Source organism: Saccopteryx leptura, chromosome 2, assembly GCF_036850995.1.
Source record: "Saccopteryx leptura isolate mSacLep1 chromosome 2, mSacLep1_pri_phased_curated, whole genome shotgun sequence".
In the NCBI taxonomy this organism is placed as follows: Eukaryota; Metazoa; Chordata; class Mammalia; order Chiroptera; family Emballonuridae; genus Saccopteryx; species Saccopteryx leptura.
Window position 1 is genome coordinate 71,050,016 of NC_089504.1, and position 22,684 is coordinate 71,072,699.

Consider the following 22,684-nt stretch of genomic DNA (forward strand, 5'->3'; position numbering starts at 1 on the left):
ACATATCAAAAATTATGGAACACAGCAAAAGCAGTTTAACAGGGAGTTTATAGCAATAAACTTAACTTTACATCTCAGGGAATTAGAAAAATTACACCACCCTAAACCCAAAGTTAGTAAAAGGAAAAAATAAAAAGGATCAGAGAGGAAGTTCTCTCTATCAATAGAAAGATCAATAAATACATAGGCTGTTATTTTTTTAAAGATAAACAATATAGACAAAAGTTCAAATAGATTAATATTTAAAGATAAAAAATTCAAACCAATAAAATAAATAAAGAGGAGACATTATAACTGATAACACAGAAATACTAAAAATTATAAGAAACTGTTAAGAACACTAGTTTTCGCATTTAACTACCACATTTTCTGCTAATAATAGCTTTTTAGTGGCTATGCTTATGGGATAGATTAAAATTACCATAATCAGAAGAGGGAGGGTTAATCTGTGCCCTCCCCCTATGTAAAATGATTAAACAGAAAAAACAAACAAAACAACCCACCAGTAAATTGGATAACCTAGAAATACTGGATTCATTTCTAGAAACATACAATTTACCAAACTAAATCATGAAGAAATATAAAATCTGAACAAACTAATTTGAGTTAAGCAATTGAATCAGTAATCAATAACCTCTCAAAAGAGAAATTCTAGTACCAGACTGTTTTACTGGTATATTTCACCAAACATTTAAAGAGAATTAATGTCAATTCTCAGATTCCTCCAAAAATGTGAAGATGAAGAAATACTTTCATATTCATTTTGCTGAGCCAGAATTACCCTGATACCAAAGTTACACAAAGACACCACATGAAAAAAAAATTACAGACCAATAACCTTGATGAACCTAAATGCAAAAATCCTCTACAAAGTATTATTAGCAAACCAAATTCAACTTCACATTAAAATGATATATACACCATGGTCAAGGGAGATTCATCCCTGTGATGCAAGAATGGTTCAAAACATGCAAATTGAAATCACAATGATATATTACCTCATATCTCTTAGAATGGCTGTTATGAAAAAAAAATAGTAAGTGTTGGCAAAGATGTGTAAAAAAGGCAACCCTTGTGCACTGTTTGTGGAAATGTAAATAAACTGGTATTGCCACTATGGAAAACAGCAGGGAGGTCCCTCAGGGAATTAAAAATAGAACTACCATATGATTCAGCAATTCTACTTCTGAGTAAATATCCTAAGGAAATAAAATCCCTATCTCAAAGAGACATCAGTCCTCTTATGTAGTTTGAAGCATTATTCACAATAGACAAAATATAAAAACAACCTAAGTATCTGTTGCAGATGAATAGATAAAGATAATGTGATATATATATATATACAATGAAATATTATTTAGCCTTAAAATAATTTAGCTATTTTGATAACATGGATGAACCTAGTAGATATTACAGAGAAGAAGACAAATACTGTATAATATCAGTTATTTGTGGAATCTAATATATATATATGAGATTGTAATATATAGTCAAACATACAGAAACAGAATAAAATGGTAGTTGTCATGGTGTGGGGAGAAATGGGAAGAGGTTGATAAAAGTGTACAAACTTTCATTTCTAAGGTGAACACCATAAATTCTGATAATCTATATATAGCATAATGACTAGAGTTGATACTACTACTTTTCATACATAAAATTTGTTAAGCGAGTTGATCTTAAGGATTTTCACAGAAAAAAAAAACCATGAGAGGTAAGTATAAAATGTGATGGATGTTAATTAACTTGATTGTGTAAATCCTTTCACAATGTATACATATATCAAATAATCACATTGTACACTTTAAATGTGTTAACATTAGATTTGTCAATTCCTCAAAAAAGCTATAAAAAGTGCTTGGTAATTCCTGCTAAATTTACCAAGTTCTATTCTCAAAATGGGAAATGTAGAACCTATATACTGCCTTCTCCATCAGTATTCACAACTACTGCAGAAGCTTTTCCCTCTACTTAGATAACCTCTATTCTTGTCTCTAACTAATGAGTATCTATTTACCCTTTATGACTTAGCTAAACTTCAGCCCCATCTGGAAGCCTTCCTTGCCAAGTCTTTTTTACTCTAGGCAAATATAGAAACAAGTTATTTTTGGTATTCATAATATATTGTATATAACAGTATATATTATTTAAAAATGTATATGTATATGTATTTGGGCTACATCACATTGTATTGTCATCATTTCTGTCTTTTCTGGTAGATTGTATACACAGCAAAAATTTGTATTAAGCATTTAACAGTCTCTGAACATAGTGGTCTCAAAATGAATGCTTATAGAATATTTGAATGATTGAATCCTTTCTTGACTCCTCTATAAATTGGTTTCATCAATTCTTATTGCTTTCTCTTTTAATTTCAGTTTCCTCTTGGCTGTAGATTCCTTTTATTCTTTAAAATAAGTCAAAATAAAACATGCTTTTTTAATCTTGATTTTATAGTAGTAAAATCAATAATCAGTAATTATTGATTCTTCTTTACCTCTCTTTCAAACATTAGTACTTAAAATACATTTTTAACTTATTGTTTTCCTTGAATCACTTCTCTGAAAGTTAGTAGTGATTTCTCAATTGCCAAATATCTTATTTCTCATCTTGCTAAAACTTAATGGGATATTTGATACTTGTAAACATTCTCTCTTCTTTGAATTTTTCTTCAGTCTTTGAAACATTATGCTATCTTTGTTTTTTATTTCTCTGACTTCTGTGTCTCTCTTTTCCTCTCTATCACCAATAGGATATTTTCTAGTTTACATCTTCTTTATGTTTTCTCAGCATTCACAACAGTGATCTCAATTAATTTTTCAATATGCTGGAAAGTGTAAAATCTATATTTTATTTTATACTTGTTGCTCATTTCTTTTTGGATATTCTGTTAGTGTTTGATGTTCACCATTTCTGAATTAAAACATGTTATTTTCTCCTATATAATACATACCACCTTCTTCTTTTCATATTTCATTAATGATGCATTATGATCTTCACTGCAACATGAACATAGTTTAAACACAGACAGGCATATGTTTACATTTATATGTTCTTATTTGTAATTTATATTATCTCCTAATTTAACATCAACAATTTTTGCTTGTTTGAAATGTATATAATATAGTACTACTCTATAAATATACCTACAAAGTTTTACAACTCTTTATATTTGTTCACTAAAAGCCTAATTCAAAGTCCATTGTCTCTGATTCCTCCAATTACAATAGCTCCCCTTTATTTTTTGTATTTTTCTGAAGCTGTAAATGGGGAGGCAGTCAGACAGACTCCCGCATGCGCCCGACCGGGATCCACCCGGCACGCCCACCAGGGGGCAATGCTCTGCCCATCCGGGGCATCGCTCTGCGGTGACCAGAGCCATTTTAGCGCCTGAGGCAGAGGCCACCGAGCCATTCCCAGCGCCTGGGCCATCTTTGCTCCAATGGAGCCTTGGCTGCAGGAGGGGAAGAGACAGAGAGGAAGGAGAGGGGGAGGGGTGGAGAAGCAGATGGGCGCTTCTCCTATGTGCCCTGGCCGAAAATCGAACCCTGGACCTCCGCGCGCCAGGCCGATGCTCTACCACTGAGCCAACCGGCCAGGGCTAATAGCTCCCTTTTAACTCAAACTCTTCCATCACTTGATTTCTTTTCCACAAAATCACTCATGTGCTTTTTCCCTTTACAATGTCACTGATATTGGAGACCTGTCTAGGTTATCCTTTTCTTTTCATAGAACTAATCATACTTTTATGGCTTACTGAAATTATACACTGTGTTTATATTTCACCTCTTCTTAGTCGACACACACAAAAAAATTTATCATACTACAGTATTTATTGAATGAATGAATTTATCATAAATGCTCAGAACTCTGTACATAGGATCCATGTAAGTCAGTTTTAAATATAAGCAAAACATAATATAATACCAAACCCAAAAGTTTGTATATATTTGTGTGAAAAAATAGCATGACAGGGACTATAATGATTTTGGATTTTTTAGTAAATTTTGACATTTTTAATAACTCTGATCCAATCATCATTATTGTGAATATTAATTTAAATTGCTACAATGAGCAATTGCTTACTAGATGTAAGGCACAATGTTACACATGAAACACACATACTCTTACTTCATTTTCACAAGACCTACAGCATATTTCTAGATACAATAATTTGTTCACTTTTTTGAGAAAAACTTTAAAAGTTTATTAGAGAAACTCTGTTTTTAGATTGTTCAGAAAAAGAGATCATCTGAGTGTACAAAAATAATTTAATTTAAATAATTTAATTCTATTTATTGGGGTGACATTGGTTAATAAAATTATATAGGTTTCAAGTACCATACTATGATACATCATATTTTATAGATGAAATATATACAGTCACACAATAAATAAATGATATATTAGAGATTCAATCATTTCTGTTTCAAAACTGCAGGTTCTTAACCAGTGCATGCTATTATCTCCACTTCGCATGTTACCCTCCAAATGTGTTTTTATTTTTCCTGACACAAAATCAATTGAAATGTTATTGGTGAGTCATTCATTCAAGTACTATCAGTTGCCCTTTTCCTGATAATATCATGATTCATAACTTTTAATAGTGAATATAATTAAGCAATGATATCATTGTCCTGCTGTTTATGAGACAATAATCCAATTCCTAAGTGGCTAACCTAGACGGCCAAAGGCAGAGCAGTTTATCACAGTTAGAGAATCTGATTACTGCTGAGCAAATCAGAGAGCCTTGATGTTATTACTATATAATGCATGTCTGAGGGTTAATAACCCTCTGTACAGCATTTTTGAATGTTATATTGGTGAGATTAAAAACAAAGGGAGGGGTTTTTTTTGTTTTTGTTTTTGTTTTCTATTGGATATGTCTGCTAAAGGCTTTCTGAATGATAAAGATATTAATTTTCTCTAATAGAGCTCTTGACATGGAGTCACAATAACTCAAACCTTTCTTATGTGATATGTTTCTTAAATCATTTGGCATCACTGAAATTTATTTTCTACATTTTAAAGTAACAGATTCCTTGTTCTAATAGCCAATGATTGAATATGCTAGAGAAAATTCTTTGAAATCAAATGTACTAAGGGAAAGAAAATGAATACATTTATTGATCAGCCTCAGCTTTTCTATATGTGTGTGTATATGTGAATGTATATATAAACAAGTATCATACTATACTATATTTGTATATAATATTCATCAGAAACAATTGATTTTCATTATCTTCCCATAAAAAGTACAAAATACCTCCTTACTTTCTGACCTACTATACAGTCAATTTAAGAAACACTTCCTAAATTAAAAAGATCTGTAAGACAGAAGCCATTTGGCATGGCATAGCTTCAAAAATATCAGAGTAAAGCCATTCACATGTATTTTAATCAGGGGTTTACAGATTTATATTAAAACCAACTTCTCTTCCAAAATTTAAAAAAAACTTTCAGTACTATACATATTTTATACATGTCATTAGCAAAAATGTCTACATTAAATGTAAATATCTGAAATGTGTTCTTAAACTAGAGTCCAATTTCAGATATGTATACCCCTAATTATTAAGTTAACAATTTTTTAAAAATATATTTTAAGGGATTATTTGCCTGGCTATAGCTAATGTATAATTTTGGAGCAAAGAAAAATAATACAATAAATTTTATCAGTTAAGTGACTATTTTGAAACTGTAGAAAGATAGATGATAGATGATAGATAGATAGATAGATAGATAGATAGATGATAGAGATTGATCCTTTACAAAGTATAATGTTTGTCACTTACATGTGTAAAAAATATTTATTCACTTGTTAACATTAAAGCAGACTTTTTTAAGGTTTAAGGGGCAATGAGGCTTTGCTAATGGGAGAGAAATTGTGCTCAACTCCTAATACAACAAACAAAAGTGGGAATTTAGACCCAAATAACAGATGGTGGGGTCAGTGATTTAAAAATTACCAAGAGGAAACATTGGATAAACAGGAATTCTAGGCTAAACTGACTTAACCTGATGCTTCCTGAAAGTAGGCCTAGGGAATCAGACATCACTTGAGGGGATGGTAAAACATGAGGAACCAGAGTAAAGACTGAGAGGGTTCAGTTTGGAAAATAATTTAGACCAAAATTTACAACAGCTCTGGCTGGTATGTGAACATCCTGGGTTTCATTCCCAGTCAGGGCACACATACGAAGCAGCCATTTACCTGCCCTGCCCTGTCCTCCCTACCGTGATTAAGGGACCATCATAGTGCAACCATCCAAAAGGCTTTGGATCTTGAACTGTCTTCAAAGCCACCACCTATGTTTACAATTTGGGGAGTCCTGAGTTTCTAGCCATCTCTGGGTCCTCTAATTGTCTAATTTTTTAAATTGACACATGGTGCTTGATAATAACAACCACATTATTAGAGAGAGTCTTTCATGAGTCTCTGGCTCATGTTCAAAGTAAATAAATAACATGTATTTAGTAAAAACAAAGAAACAAACCAATTTAAAAATTAAAGAAAACCATTAGAGTTTATGTGTAACCAAATAGAATTCAAGGAGAATATAACATTGTTAAAAAATGGTTTGGTAATTCTTATTTTGTTTTCTTCCTTTGTACTGATGTTTGAACCATAAATAAGGAGATATTGAACAAAGTTAATAACATTACATAAGAGCTATGTAATGTTCAGAAAACTCTGCCCTTATGAGAGTAATCAAAAAGTATTATTAGGAAAAACAGAACAGTGAGGGTAATTAGGTAAGCATTAAAATGGTAAGGATTACCTTTAATAGATATTAATTTTATTTAGATCTGTTAAGTGTGGGCAATTGGGTGTGTGCTATGGACTATAATACAAAACATGGATAAGTTTGATGTAAACAAAATATTTATTTTAATAAAGAAGAGACTAGATTTTAATGAAAATTTAAAAAGTAGCTAATTTTGTAGAAATCTGAAGTAATCTTTTACAACAACATAGCATTATATTTGTAAAGTTCATAAACACATGTAGAAGGTTTTAATTAACTTGATTATAGTACCAGAGTTCCATAGATAATACTTTTGTTGTGTTTATGTGGAAATAAATTTATTCTTGAGGTACCAAATCAAGCATTTGTTTTATAATTATTTTAGACTTTATTTCAAGATATGCTATATAATAAATATAATTATCTTACCTAGAAATATTTGTTAAATTTTAAATAATTAAGAGTAGCCTGGCTTTTTATAATCATATGGGAGAATATCATCACTAGTTATCTATATTTGAGATCACAGAAGGGGGCAATTTTTTTTTAATTAAGTGAGAGGTAGGGAGGCAGGGAGGCAAGGATACCAGCTCCCTCATGCATCTCAACTGGGATCTACCCAACAAGCCATCTGAAGGGTGATACTCTGTCCATTTGGAGCAGCCACTCCACTGCGTAGCAACCGAGACATTTCAGCATTTGAGGCGAGGCCATGAAGCCATTCTCATCACCCAGGACTAACTTGCTTGTACCTTTTGAGCCATGACTGGAGGAGGGAAAGAGAGAGAGAGAGAGAGAGAGAGAGAGAGAGGGATGTTGGCATGGGAAACAGATAGTCCCTTCTCTTCTGTGTCCTGACTGAAATCAAACCCAGGACCTCCATATGCCCAGTCGATGCTCTAGCAATGAGCCAACAGGTAGGACTGTAAAATTTTCCAATAACATGATTAACATTTTTCATGTGTTAGTTATTAACATTGTGTTTTTTAAATTGATCTCACCAATCAAATTATATTTATTAAGTCAAAATGGTGTCTGTTGATTTAATTATTGAGTGCTTAAACAGTATGAGGTACTTTCCTTATTTTTTCAATAAAAGTGGTAACTGCCTTATATTGAATTGTTCATAGGTGCCAGGCAGTGTATTGAGCTCATATAAATGATCTCATTTAATCATGCACTCATATACAAAGAAGTCACTAATGTTAAATGAAAAGAAAAACATGAAATACAAGTTTGGTTATACAAACAAACTTTAACACTTTATGAAGTATAAAGTTTCTTTTTAGAGAAATATAAATAGAATGGAAGAGTAAGAAACTTTTATAGAATAAAGAAGAGGAAAAAGATAAACAGAAAACATCTAATTAGCTGGGGCCACATAGTCAACTTGATTTGGCATGAGAAGGCCCAGAGACAGTTTAGCATTTGGGTAATGGTTGCATTTGTAGTCAAATGGAGGTTTTACAAGGACACAAAAATTATTTAAGTTTCAGTTTGTTGATGTTACACCCTGGACAAGCATGGCTTCATCTTGGAGAAAGTTTAGCAGTTCCCCACTTTTGATTATCCTCTTGACCATTTAAGGGGCTTGATAAAATATCAGACTTTGCTTGACTCTCAGTTACTATTTCCTCTTGAGTTTCAGTGTAGAATTCACAAAAGATTATGTCAGACAACTTTTCTTGGATTTGGTTATGTTCTTCTTCTGTTCGCTTTGTTGTTCCAATCTGAGAGAGAGCATCTGTTAGTAGGTAAATGGCTACTTACATTTATATAAAACTTTAAAGATAATGCAGCATATTAGGAAGATATTAATCATTATTTGCAACAAAACAATGCCATGGTTTGAAGAATACTCCTGATCCAGATTCCCCAACTAGAATTAAACAAATTAAAACATAATCCCAATGAAAAGAGTATTTCTTTAAGCTAGTTGACCTGTTTATTTGTTTTCTGTAACTCTGCCTCCACTTGCCCAGAACTGTTTATCCATTGAGGTTGTTCCAGAGAAACTGAATCATTGGAAATTAGGAAGAAGTTTGTGACAAGTAGAAAAACCTAGAGGTTCATCAGTATCCTAACAAATTCAATAGTCATTTGAAGGCTGTAACACTCTCCTTTTCAATGGCATGAGATATGTGAAAAATAGCATTATTTTTTCAAGCCAGGTCAAGGAAAAAGGTAGACAAAATAATCATAGTTCTTGCTTCATGGTAAGAGACCGTCATTGAAAAAAAAAGGGAAAGGAAAAAGACATTCTTGATTCTCTAGATCTTGGGGGGAAGCAATCTACCCTGATGTTAATTTTTTTTTTAATTTCTTTTTATTTTTTATTTTATTTTATTTTATTTTTTAGGTGAGGGGATGGGAAATTGTGAGGCAGATTCCTGCATGCGCCCTGACTGGGATCCACCTGCAACCACATCTTGGGCTGATGCTGGAATATTGAGCTACTTTTAGTGCTTGAGGCTGTTGTGCTCTGGGCATACTTGAACCAATTGAACCACTGAGCCACCAGTCACGGCTGATGTTGGCTATTTCTTTTCTAGTCAAATTGACCTTGAGGTCTGCAGCATTTTCACAAGACTGGATAACAGGTAAGCCTTCTTTAATTGTAAAATACACATTTGAGCTTAGAGACCTTGTAATTTGGCAGAGGTATCAGTGGTTAAAGTACTACATGGGAGCCTTTCTATGAATCTAACTTTTGCAAAAGCATCAGAGTAAAATGAAAACTGTATGTAAATGCTTAAAAAATTAATGAAAGTTTATTATAATGGAATTGACAAGGAAATTTGGTTATTCCTTATATGTAATACTTTTAGATAATAATTGGAATTATGACTAATAGAATAACAGAACATACAAAATTTCTAAGAATTTAATATAAATTCTAAATACATTAATAACATATATCCATACAAATATAACCTAGTTTTAGCATCATTTTTTATATGATAATGCTTCCCCTGTAATTTAACATAGTAAATAAATCTAATTACCTTAATAACTTACTAGGCGAGGAGAAAATCCTTTGAGATTTTCCAGGAACCTTCTGGAAAATTTTAAAGTTAATCTGAGATAAAAATACTTAATTTAGAATTGGATTTTTAGAAAGTTTATCAACAAATATTTTTTAATGAAAATGACATTTAAAATTTTGAAGGCAAATACAAAAAACTACATAGCTGCAAAAACCCTCTTTCAATATTGAGAAAATGTGGTTTGCTTAAATAATAAAAAAACTGAAAACATAAGGCACAGTAAATTGTTTTGGCGAGAAAACAAAAATCTTTGCTTTCTAAGCCAACTACTTAAAAGGTAAAGAAACAAATGTTTATAATTTCTTATTAAGGATAGACCAATAAGGTAATAAAACTTTGTCTTCTTAGCAAAGAGAAGACAAATTCAAATTTTGCACTAGTATACTTTTGGTATTAAAACTCATTTTTTAACTTAAATAATTTTATTCCAATTTTATCCTGATTGACCAGATATAAATCTTCTTTCCTAAGATTCTTTTACCTCGAATCTTCTTTAAGTTTTTATATTTCTATAGATTTTGCTATTTTTTTCTTTTTCCTTATTCTGGATCAGTTGCTTTACTTAAGAGTAATTTTTTTTTCTTCCTCCTTAACAAAAAGTCATCACTATACTCATAGCTTTTCTTACCAAAAGCATATCCTACTTCTCTCGCATAAATGTTTTCCTTATTATTTCTAATAGTTTTAATTACATATATTAATTAGAATTCTTGACCCTCAAAATCATTAATTCTTACTGAAAACTAAGAAATAAAAAATTTGTTCAGTGGTTGTTACACTAGCATTCCATGGATTAGCAAATTTATAGACATATGTCATAATTTCTAGAAGTATATTTTTCTTCACAGCAATTTTTTCAATGTAGCTCATAACACATTTGCTAATAGACCAAAATGTTTTTACTTCTTATGTTAAAGGAAGCCCAATGTGGATAAAACCATGTCTTGTAATTAATGTTTCAATATTTTATCTTATTTAGAAATGATATAGATATTCAAGGAATATCCATCATTTAACTATTCTTAGTATAATTTTAAGGTTTCAAGTTACCAGAAAAAAATTTGGAAACTCTTTTTATAGACATAGCATAAAGTATAACTAGTGTCAAAAAATTCATTAGTAAATATCTACTTTATTTACTTGTTTTTAACAATTATGTTTAGATTAGTCATGAAAATTTCATAAGACATTAAATAGATAATCATCATTTTAAATTATCTTCTTGTTGACAAATTCTATAATAGAAATAACATGAGCTTATTTGACTTTCGGTAACCCTAAGCAGAATAAGAGTTGTAAATCTGCATTATATTTAATAGTGATAGCTCAATACACATGCCTGTTTTAATTCAACCAAAAAAAGTTAAATTAGCTTTTATTTACTGAATATTATTCTAGATCAAGTGAACTTGAAAAACATTTTTGGTTAGTTTGTTATATTTATGCAAATATATTTAATTTATATAAACACAGTTTTCTTTAAGCTAATTATTTAGAGCTGTTTATAAATTACTTTTGGCAATGCCTTCTGAACATAAAAATAATCATATATTTATACATACATACACAGACATACATAAAATATAGAAAGAAGCAAACAGAGTTTGTTTTTATTTATTAATTTAATTTATTGAGATGACATTGGTTTACAAAACCATAAAGGCTTCAGATGTATGACTCAATAAAACACCATCTGCATACTGCATCATGTGTCCTTCACCTCAAGGAAACACTCTCTCTCCACATTTCCAACACTCTTTGCCTATCTCCACCTAGGAGATTTTTCCCTATGGCTATCACAGACACTGTTGTCTGTGTCTGTGTGTCATGTATATATACTTTTGGCTAATTCTCTCACACTCTTTCATCCAGTTCTTCTAACATTTTCCCTTTTGACAGCTGTCAGTCTGTTCCATGTGTTCATACTTCTATTTCTATATTGTTCATCAGTTTCTTTCGTTCAATAGTTTTCACATAAGAGAGATCATATTGTATTTGTCTTTCTCTGACTGGTTTATTTTACTTAGCATAATAATCTAGGTCCAACCAGACGGTTCTAAAAGGTAAGATTTCCTTCTTTTTTACGTCCATGTCATATTCCATTGTGTAAATGCACCACAGTACTTATATCCACACATCTACTAATGAGCACTTGGGTTGTTTACAGATCTTGGCTATGGTAAATAATGCTACAGTGAACATAGGAATGCATCTATTTTCAAATTAGTGTTTTGGGATTTTTAGGATATATTCCCAGAAGTGGGATCATGGGTCAAAAGGCAATTGTACTTTTAATTTTTTGAGGGAACTCCATACTGTTTCCCAGAATGGCTGCACCAATCTGCATTTCCACCAACAGCACTCAAGGGTTCCCTTTTCTGCACATTCTCACCAACTTGTTTGTTGATTTATTAATGATAGCCATTCTGGCAGGTGTGAAGTGTTATCTCATTTTGGTTTAATTTGCATATCTCTGATGATTAGTGACATAGAGCATCTTTCATATGTCTATTGGTCATCTGTATGACCTTTCGAGACATATCTATTGAGAATTTTTACCCATTTTTTAAATTAAATAGTTTGTCTTTCTGATGTTTAGTTCTATAAGTTCTTTATAAATTTTGAATATTAACCTCTTATCAGAAGTATCAGCAAATGTATTCTCACATTCAGTAGGTTTATATCTCATTTCGTTAATGGGTTTTTTTGCTGAACAAGCACCTTATAGTTTTATGTAGTCCAATTTGTTTAATTTTACTTTTGTTTCCATTTCCCTTGCCCATGGAGATCTATTGGCAAAAACATTGCTATGAGAGATGTCTGTGATTTTACTGCCTATCCTTTCTTCTAGGATATTTATGGTATTGAGATTTACATTTAAGTATTTTATCCATCTTGAGTTTATTCATATGTATGGTGTAAGTTAGTGGTCTAGTTTTTTTTGTATGTAACTTTTCAATTGTTTTAACATCATTTATTGAAGAGACTGTCTTTATTTCATTGTATGCTCTTGCTTCCTTTGTCAAATATCAATTGACCATAAAGGCTTTGGTTTATACCTGGTTCTCGGTTCTATTCCACTGATCTATATATCTGTACTTTTGCCAGTACCAGACTGTTTTGATTAAGATGGCCTTGTAATATACCACCAGCTTTGTTCTTCTTTCTCAATATTGCTGAGTCTATTCAGTGTTTGATTGGTTCCATATAAATTTTTGGAATATATACCCAAGCTCATTTTTTAAAATTTATTTTTAATTTATTGTGTTGATAATGGTTTCAAGTGTCCTATTCAATATAACATCACCTACACTCCGCATCATGTCCCCCATGCCCCATTCAAAGTCCCTTTCAATCTCCATTCACCCGTTTTTCCCCATCCCCATGTATCTAACCCCTCTCTATTTAAGCTTTTTTTTATAAGGCAAGCATTATCCTGATTCTAAAACCTGATAAAGCCACTACCAAAAATGTATTGAACAATATTCTTGATAAACATAGATGATAAAATATTCAACATGATATTAGAAAACCATATCCAGCAATACATGGAAAAGATCACACACCATGCATGATCAAGTGTGACTTATTCTGAGAATGCAAGGATGATAAAATATTCACAAATTAATAAGTATAATACATTACTCATAAACAAATGAAGAATAAAAACCACATGATCATGTCAATAGATGTGCAAAAAGTATTTGATAAAATTCAGCACCAACTTATAATAAAAACTCTTAGCATAATGGGAATAGAGGGACCATAACTTAATATAATAAAAGCTATATATGACAAACCTATAGCCAACATGATACTCAATGGACAAAAATTAAATGCATTTCAATTAAGATCAGAAATAAAACAGGTATGTCTGCTTTCACCACTCTTATTCAACATAGTACTGGAAGTTCTAACCACAGCAATCAGACTCGAAAAAGAAATAAATCATATTCAAATTGAAAAGGAGGAAGTAAACTGTCATTAGTCACAGATGACATGATATTATACATAAAAGCCTCCATCAAAACACTATTAGGTCTAATAAATGAATTCAGCAAAGTAGTAGGATACAAAATTAATATTCAGCAATCAGTGACATGATTATAAACCTATAATGAACTATCAGAAAGAGAAATTAAGGATATAATCCCATTTACTATTGTAACAAGAACAACAACAACAACAACAACAAAAAGAAGGTACCTAGGAATAAACTTAACCTAGAAGGTAAAAGACCAGTGCTCAGAGAATTAAAGGACACTGAAGAGAGAAATTGAAGAAGACACAAATAAGTGGGAGCTTTTATCGTGTTCATGGACACAATAACATCGTTAAAATGGCCATGCTACTCAAAGCAATCTATAGATTCAAAACAATTCCTTTAAAAATATCAATGGCAAACAGATCTTAAGAGTTTTCATTTAATATTTTAACCATGAAATAGGTTTGATAATACAAAACTCCCTAGTAGGTCAAAGAAGAGTTGGATCATAATTGTTTCTTATACATGAAATAAGTCAAGGTTACATACTCAGATGGGTTAAACTAATATTTGTTGAGAAGTCTTGCAAGATTTTTTCACTCCTCCTAGTTTACAAATAAATTTACCCCCCCTTTTTTTCCTTTTGATAAGAACCAATGCCATGAAGTTTGCATTTTAAAGACAAGGCCACCAATTCATAGAAAAGACAAGGTAGAATATTTAACTCTCAAAAGTGTACAGAGAGAATGCAAGTTCCTTAAGAAATACTCTTGTTTTCTAAGGCCAGAATTTTTCATAACTACCAGCCTCTTGAGATCAATATGGGAGGTTCTGGGCTTGGTAAAGCATAAGTACACATTCTCTGTTCTTGTAAAGACTAAATTTGTAAGACAAGTTGTACAAGTTGTTCTCAATCTATAAAACAGTTGCTTTTAATTACTCAAAGAATTGGTTTGTAACCTGAATTATATCAAAGTGCTGACTCACCAATCCAATCACAATATTTTCAATATGCTTTGTTATATCAGAGAGAAAATCTTCTCAGTAGAAATAAAACGATTCCTATGTTCTAAAGTTAGAGACTTTGTCTAATTTATTTTTCCAATTTCCCCAAGGTGTGGACTTACCCATGAGGCTTGCAAATCCTCTTAACAACTGCCATCCATTTCAGTCTCCCAATATAATTAACCCCTGAACCTTTTCAGGATTCCAGAACCTTTCTGAGAACTTCAGTGAATCTCAGAACCTTTCCAAGGTCCAGACATTTTTTGTCATTTTAATAAGCTCTGTAATCTTTTCAGAACACTAGAACCTTTCTGGAATATATATCTATATATATCTATATCTATATCTATCTATCTATATCTATAGATATATATATAGATGATAGATAGATATAGATAGATAGATATAGATATATATATTGATATATATCAATATATACATTGTATTTCCCCATGTATAAGATGCTCTCATGTATAAGACACATCTTAATTTTGAGGCCCAAAATTGAAAAAAAAAAAGGTATTTCATAAAGCTATTGAACTTAAGTTTTTTATACAACTTTTTGTCACTGTCAAAACTTCCATCTATTAGCTTGTTCTCATCTGTGTCTGATGATGAATCACTGTCTTCAACAATGAGTGCAAACACAAGTGCACAAAAGTGGGAAGTGCAAGTGAAAATATCTACAACCACTATATAAGACTCACTCAGGCTTTAGACCCCAAATTTTTTGAAAAAGGATGCATCTTATATGTGGGAAAATATGGCATATATATATATATACACACATACACATACACACACACACACACATATCAGAGAGCTGCACACAGCAAAGTGGAGCTCAAATCTGAGAGTGACTTACCCTTGGTCCTTGGTGATGACAAGAGGAAGAGTAACCTCAAAGGGTTCTGTCAGCATCTCACCTGCTGCATCTGGTCCTATACGAAGGGCATTAGCAGTCAGTTTCAGGTGCCATCCTCATCAACAAAAACTGTTTTAAAATTATTTTAAAAGACAATTTAGGTAATACAGACAATCTTGAAGACTTCATGAAGTGGATAGTCTCCTTTTGGAAAACTTCAAAATGGGATGGGAGGCCAAACTTTTATAGGATGGAGAATAAAGAACAAGGTAGAGACAAATAAAAACTATTTTATTGTTTGAGGATTAGTTGACTGAGAATACTGCATTTCTGATGTTGCATCCCACGCAGGAGCAGGCCCATCTTAGACCTAGAAAGTTATTTCAACACCAGGCATCCAGATGGCAAAAGGAACTTGGAAGAAGTCACTAATATGGAAACTGATAAAGCCACAATTCAAACCAAGTCTACCTATATTCGTTTCAGAGATTTTGCAGTTTCATAAAGTCAATCTTGGGAGACTTCTTTTTAAGATGCTCTGAATTGTGAACAATTTTTATATGAACAAATGAATAGTTTTATTTATATATATAAGACATTTGACTTTGAAAGTTGTAATTGCAACACTCAGATGCAAATAAATTTGCAATTGCATCAATAACATATTACCAATGTCATTGCTTTAGGCAGGTCAAATGGAGATACAAAAACTAGAGATTATTATTTGTCGGAGAAATTTACACTTACCCAGAGAATCCACACTGTATTATTTGCTGTTAAAAAGAAGGAGAGCACATGCCATCATATTTAGATGTGCCATTTACTGGCATCATTTTTACATAATTAATCGCCAGTATTCTATTCTAAACTAGCTGACGGCAAAAGCTATTTCTTTAATGCTGCCATATGGAATACTTGTTAAATTAACATTTTCTTTATGCATTCATTCAAAGTGAAAAATGTATTTATCTTTGCTTTTTATCCTGAGTTTATATGTTCATATTCTGCAGTAGGTGGTCTATTGGACACAAGTTTGAATTAAAAAATGATGTTCCCATGGAAAGGCTTTTTAAGTACAAATTGAACTATGTAACTCAGGCAGACAGAAAAGAAAGTATTTTCAAAATTATGAGCATATTATATGATTCTTATTTTAACATACAACATCTTAATTTGCTAATTAAATTATTACTATTCAAAAGCAGCACTAATTGATTATTTCAATACTGCCATTGGACAAGAGGTTCTTTGGTCTAACTTTAGAATTTCTTCTCCATTCTAAAGAAAAGTCTGAAGAATACTTTTGGAGGATAAATCAAGGGCCAAACAATAAAATTACCTAAGGGTGATTTATAGTTTTTTAATATTCTAGGAAGAATAACAAAATAAATGTCAAAATCTCCATATAGTCTTTTACAACCTATGAAATTCATATATTTTATTTTCTTCAATATTCTATCATTACTTATTAGCTTTTATAAAGTAAAATATTATTTATTTCACATTCCTTTACTGATACTCTATGACAATGGTGAACTAGAGCAATTTATATCTTGAGTGTTATGCAAAAAAGATTTAACTAGTCAAACTAACATATTTTAAACATATTTTTGTGTTTAAGTCCTTAAAATTGGTAGCTCAACTATATAGCATATGGTATATTTCTAAGATTAACTTTTTTCTTCTTCTTCTTTTTTTTTTTTTTAGTGATCAAGAGAGAGAGAGGGAGAGAAAGAGAAACAGACAGAAAAGGAGAGAGATGAGAAGCATCAATTCTTTGTTGTGGCACCTTAGTTGTTCATTGATTGCTTTCTCCTATGTGCTTTGACTGATCAGGGGCTTCAGCTGAGCTAGTGACTTTGGGCTTCAAGCCAGCAGTGACCTTTTGTCTCAAGCCAGTGACCATAGGGTTTTGAGCCTGGGTCCTCAGCATTGCAAGCTGAACTGTATCCACTGTGCCACCATCTGGTCAGGCTGTAAGATCGACCTTAAACATGTTTCTATTCTGCAATTAACGGTCAATGCAGGCCCTGGCCAGTTGGCTCAGTGGTAGAGTGTCAGCCTGGCATGCAGGAGTCCCAGATTTGATCCCCGGCCAGGACACACAGGAGAAGTGCCCATCTGCTTCTCCATCCCTCCCCCTCTCCTTCCTCTCTGTCTCTCTCTTCCCCTCCCGCAGCCAAGGCTCCATTACAGCAAAGTTGGCCCAGTGCTGAGGATGGCTCTATGGCCTCTGCCTCAGGTACTAGAATGGCTCTGGTTGCGACAGAGCAATGCCCCAGATGGGCAGAGCATTACCCCCTGGTGGGCATGCCAGGTGGATCTTAGGCACATGCGGGAGTCTGTCTGCCTCCCTGTTTCCAACTTCAGAAAAATACAAACCTCCTCCCAAAAAAAGGTCAATGCATGGCAGCTTCCTAAATTGTCATTTCTTTTTTGACTTTTACCTTTCCAGTCTACTTTTCTGTATTCATTGTTCCTAAATAGATTTGGAACTAATTATAACATGCTAAAATATCTCATAGTCTCTGATAAAATTATTTCTCTATATGTGTAATATACTTGCTGATGTAATAACTTTGTGAACTAAAGCTGAAGGAGAATACTTCCAACAAAGGTAAAACAAACAAGTCAGTCATAAAATAGTATTAAAACGACAAAATAAGGTAAATTAATATATACTTTTATCATCAATAAATTTAGTATTTCAAAACATGATTTTTATTTTCATTATTATTTTTAAATACCTTGCTGACATTTAAATCTAGCTGTTTGTTTCCTAAAGTTTACGTGATAACTAAACTGTTTTTATTCTTGAGAATGGGAAAGAAAAATTGAAAGGATTCTTAGAAATAATTAAGGATGTATGTTTATATACAATCTTTGGAAGGCTAGATTTATTTAAAAATAAATGTTATTTTCTTCAACTCTGGTGAAATTAGAACTCAAGGCTGTAGTAACATCATTTTGAAAGTGATGTATATACACAAATTAGACATGTCAATATTATAGTACTCAGAAGATTATTTTGTTGTTGAGTATACTCTTTTAATGATTATGAAAAGCACTGACAAAGTGAGAAGTTGAAGAGACTGAAGCTGCTATCTTTCTTTAGATGAGGTGTCATACTTCTTGGCAGCCTCAAGTGCTAAAATCAGTTGCTCATTTACTAACAAGTGTTAGACATGTGGATTGTTAACATCTGGACTCTGACATTTGCTCAGGTTGAAAATTAGTTCTAAGTGTAAATTCAAGTTTTGACTTTAATCTTTGACTATCATAATTTTTTTTAGTCTTGGCTGCATCAAATTACTTTTCTACATGTAAGCATTCTTAAATATTCACGTATAGTGCATAGAGTGCAATGATTAATAGCTGAATGCTTATAGGCTTATACTAGTAGAGGATTTATGATTTTACTATACTTTTCCAAAGCAGTGGTTTTCAACTGCTTTGAAAATGCGATTCTTTTGAGAATATGAAAGTTATAAAACAGCACTGTCCAGTAGAAAACGTGTGAGTCACGGGTGGAAGAAAGACGGCGACAGAGTAGGTGGACTTTCCAACTGCTACCTTCCAGGCCCAAATTGGATTACAACTTAATTTAAGAACAATCCACCTTGAAAAACCAACTTTGGACTAAACTATGAGGAATCTATGACCAAAGATACCTGAAGAAGCCACACTGAGACTGGTAGGGAGGCTGAAGACATGGAAAGGGCTGCCCTGCTCCCAGGACTGAGCTGTGGCTGAGGGTCTGGAGGGACTTTCACAGCAAGGTGGGTCACCCTGAGCGCTGTCAGTTCTCAGCCCCAGGTCTAGAATCCCAGTTTAGAGCCCCAGAGCTGAGAAGAGGTGCCCAGACAGCATTTAGCTGTAAAAAGAACCAGGTTTCTGTGAGAAAGAGACACAGCTCTCAGACACAGACTTTGTGTTTTAAAGAGCCTGCGCAGAAAGCCTCGTTCACAGCCACTTACCAGGGGCTCTGGCGGGGGAGAGCTAAGAGGACTGGATCTGCAGGAGGATAGTGTAAAGTTGAAGGCCCAGGGAGAGACACTATGGGGGCCAGCCACCGGAACCCCTGTGCTGAGTCATTCTCCTGTACTGCAGTCACCATCTTTCTTGGGTGGAGCAATCCCCTATGAGTGGTATCAACCTGGGGAAAAGCTCTCGGGAGTCTCTCCTACCCATCATGGCAATGGGTTTTTTCTTAGAGGGCAGGAAGCAGGGAGTGCTTCATTGACTCAGATTTTTAGTGTTGAGACTGGAGGTCCACCCCACACTCTCCAGAGTCTAACACTGGTGCTTCCACCTCACAAGAAACTCAGTTGAAACTGTGGGCGAGCACACCATGCCTCTGGGTCTCCAGAGGCCTCATCCTACTGAGGGCTGTGAAAAAAGTCTAGACAGACTGACACCTGGGGCCAGGGGTCTGAGCCACACCCACCACCCTTCCTAATCACTGAATTGCTGCAGGATCTTGATTCTAGCAGAGGTTTTTTCAGCAGCTAAGGCCAGCAAGCAGCCAGGATACATGATGCATGAGGCAAGCCTCAGGGAAACTTGGCCATTTGAGCAGACTTTCCCCCAGGACCAGAGTCGGTAAAAGCCAACCTAGGAGTTCATCTTGGTATTTTCATGTATACATGGGTCCAGCAGAGGCAGCCACAAACTATGATTTGCTTGTCGCTCCAAGAAGGTTGCTGAGGGCCAGTCACGGGCAGAGTTTCCCACTGGCCTGTGGAGGGTTTCTGCTTGGGAGACCCAGGGCTGGCACAGCCAAGGGCCAGCTGTGGAAAGAATCAGTTCAGGACCTAACAATCCTTGCTAGAATGGTATCTTAAGGAAAAGCTCCTCACACCTGGCACAGCTGAGGTGAGTTTCACTCTCTGTGATCAGCACCAGCACAGTGACTCATGTGCATTTGATAGGGTGGATCTACAGTCAGCCAGCCAGGGCACTGAGTATTCTGTCAAGCTAGGCTAGATTCCACAAGGGGAAGGAAGAGAGGTTTGCAGCATGGATATTTAAAGTGTGGGTCCCTGTGAGTCTTTTGTTGGATCTGGTCGAGGGCCTTAGCCACATTCGGGAGGGGCAGAGTCAGCCTCAAGATAGGACTCTCTTAGTCTTCCTCCCTGAGACCAGGATCTCAACAGCTGAAAAAACTTCTGCAGAGGAGACTGTTGGCCACACTCATTCTAAAACAGCTGCTCACCTTGTTAGAGAAAAATAAAATTTGAGTATCTAGCAGTGGCTGAGAGATCAAGCTCTGGAGTAGGAGCCACAATCCCTGTACTGAGCTCCTGACCAAGAGACTCCAGAAATAGGGGTTCTCAAAAATGCTTAATTCCCAACCTCCACTGCCCTAACCCACCAAGTGTACAACCTGTAGAGGGGTTGTTTGGGTGAGGCCAATCTGAGCCCACACTACAGTCTTACTACAAAATACTCTGTGGGAAGACCAAACAGCTATAAATGGAGGAAGATTAGCTGAAAAGTGGAAACAGATCTTACAGAACTTGGGGCTTTTACAGAGCTATTGTCATCTCTAAGCAAGAGGAAGCTGATCCTTATACAAAAGTTGGCCCCTCCCACAGTACCCAGACACAGAAAACAGACACAAACAGCAAAAAGTGCAGTAGCTGCAGACTGGTAGCCCTCAGCAGGTTAAACACAATAGCTGAAGCCAACCCAAGAAGAAATAGAGCCAACAGTACTGGTAGTGGGTGGCAGACAGCACCAACCCTACAGTACATACACAAGCAGAACACCAAAAATTGGAGTCTAGCAGGCATCAGACACTGTGGAGAATAAATACACCCAACAGGACAGACATTGCACAGTGTGTAATACACATAATCAAGGTTGACCTATAGAGCCAGCCAGCCTGAAAGGATAACCATACCCACTAAAGGACCAACTGCATCTAATACATACAACAAGAAGGAAAATATTACCATTAAGAAGCATTCCTAGAACAAGGAAAACAAGTGGCCTTGAGGACAGTACCACTGAGACCATCTTCTTCATAAAGACCACACAAAAATTTCAGTCAGATAGCACTGGCTAATTCACAGACAAAATAAATAGACAGAGAAATGAGACCCAAATGAATCAATAAGAGAATTTACAGAAAAAGAACTGAATAAGATGGAAGTAACCAAAATATAAGATGCAGAGTTTAAAACAATGATTTTTAGGAGGCACAAGGATCTTAGAACAACAATGGATGGACATAATGATCACCTAAATAAAGAGATAACAAGCATCAAAAAGGACATTGAAGTCATAAAAAAGAACTGGTCAGAAATGATAAATACAATATCAGAAATAAAAATGGCACTAGAAGGAATTAATGGCAAGCTAGATTAAAGAGGATCGAATCAGTGATTTAGAGGACAAGACAAACAAAGCATGGAAGCAGAGCAGCAAAATGAAAGGAGGCTCAAAAAGTCTGAGGAAACTCTAAGAGAGCTCTGTGACAACAAGAGAAATAACATCCGCATCGTGGGGATTCCTAAAGGAGAAGAGAATGAACAAGGAATAGAGAATCCATTTGAAAAAATCATAGCTGAAAAATTTGATGAAGGAAAAAGCACACAACTTCAAAAAGCAAGGAAAATTCCATTAAAGAGGAAATCAAGAAGGCCTACAGCAAGACACATCATAATTAAAGTGTCAAAGTTAAGAGAAAAAGAAAGAATACTAAAAGCTACAAGAGAAAAGCAGTTAATAACCTACAGAGCAGCTCCCAAAAGAATGACATCTGACTTCTCAACAGAAACATTTGAGGCCAGAAGGCATTGGGATAAAATATTTAAAGTGATGCAAAGCAAGAACCTACAACCAATATTTCTTTATTTAGCAAGGCTATCACTTAAAATTGAAGGAGAAATAAAAAGCTTCCCAGAAAAATAAAATCAAGGAATTCACTACAACCAAACCAGTACTGCAAGAAATGTTAAGGGGCCTACTATAAAAAGAGCAAAGGAAAAAAAGTCCAGAAAAAAGGATTGTAGATTTAAAGAATAAA

At 34.0% G+C, this 22,684-nt stretch overlaps 1 non-coding gene across 1 annotated transcript; it reads left to right on the forward strand.

The window, feature by feature from the left end:
* Positions 1 to 345: 345 nt before the first annotated feature.
* On the forward strand, positions 346 to 486 carry LOC136396128 (small nucleolar RNA SNORA29). The gene has a single exon (XR_010749545.1). It is a non-coding gene; the product is annotated as a small nucleolar RNA SNORA29 (small nucleolar RNA).
* Positions 487 to 22,684: the final 22,198 nt, after the last annotated feature.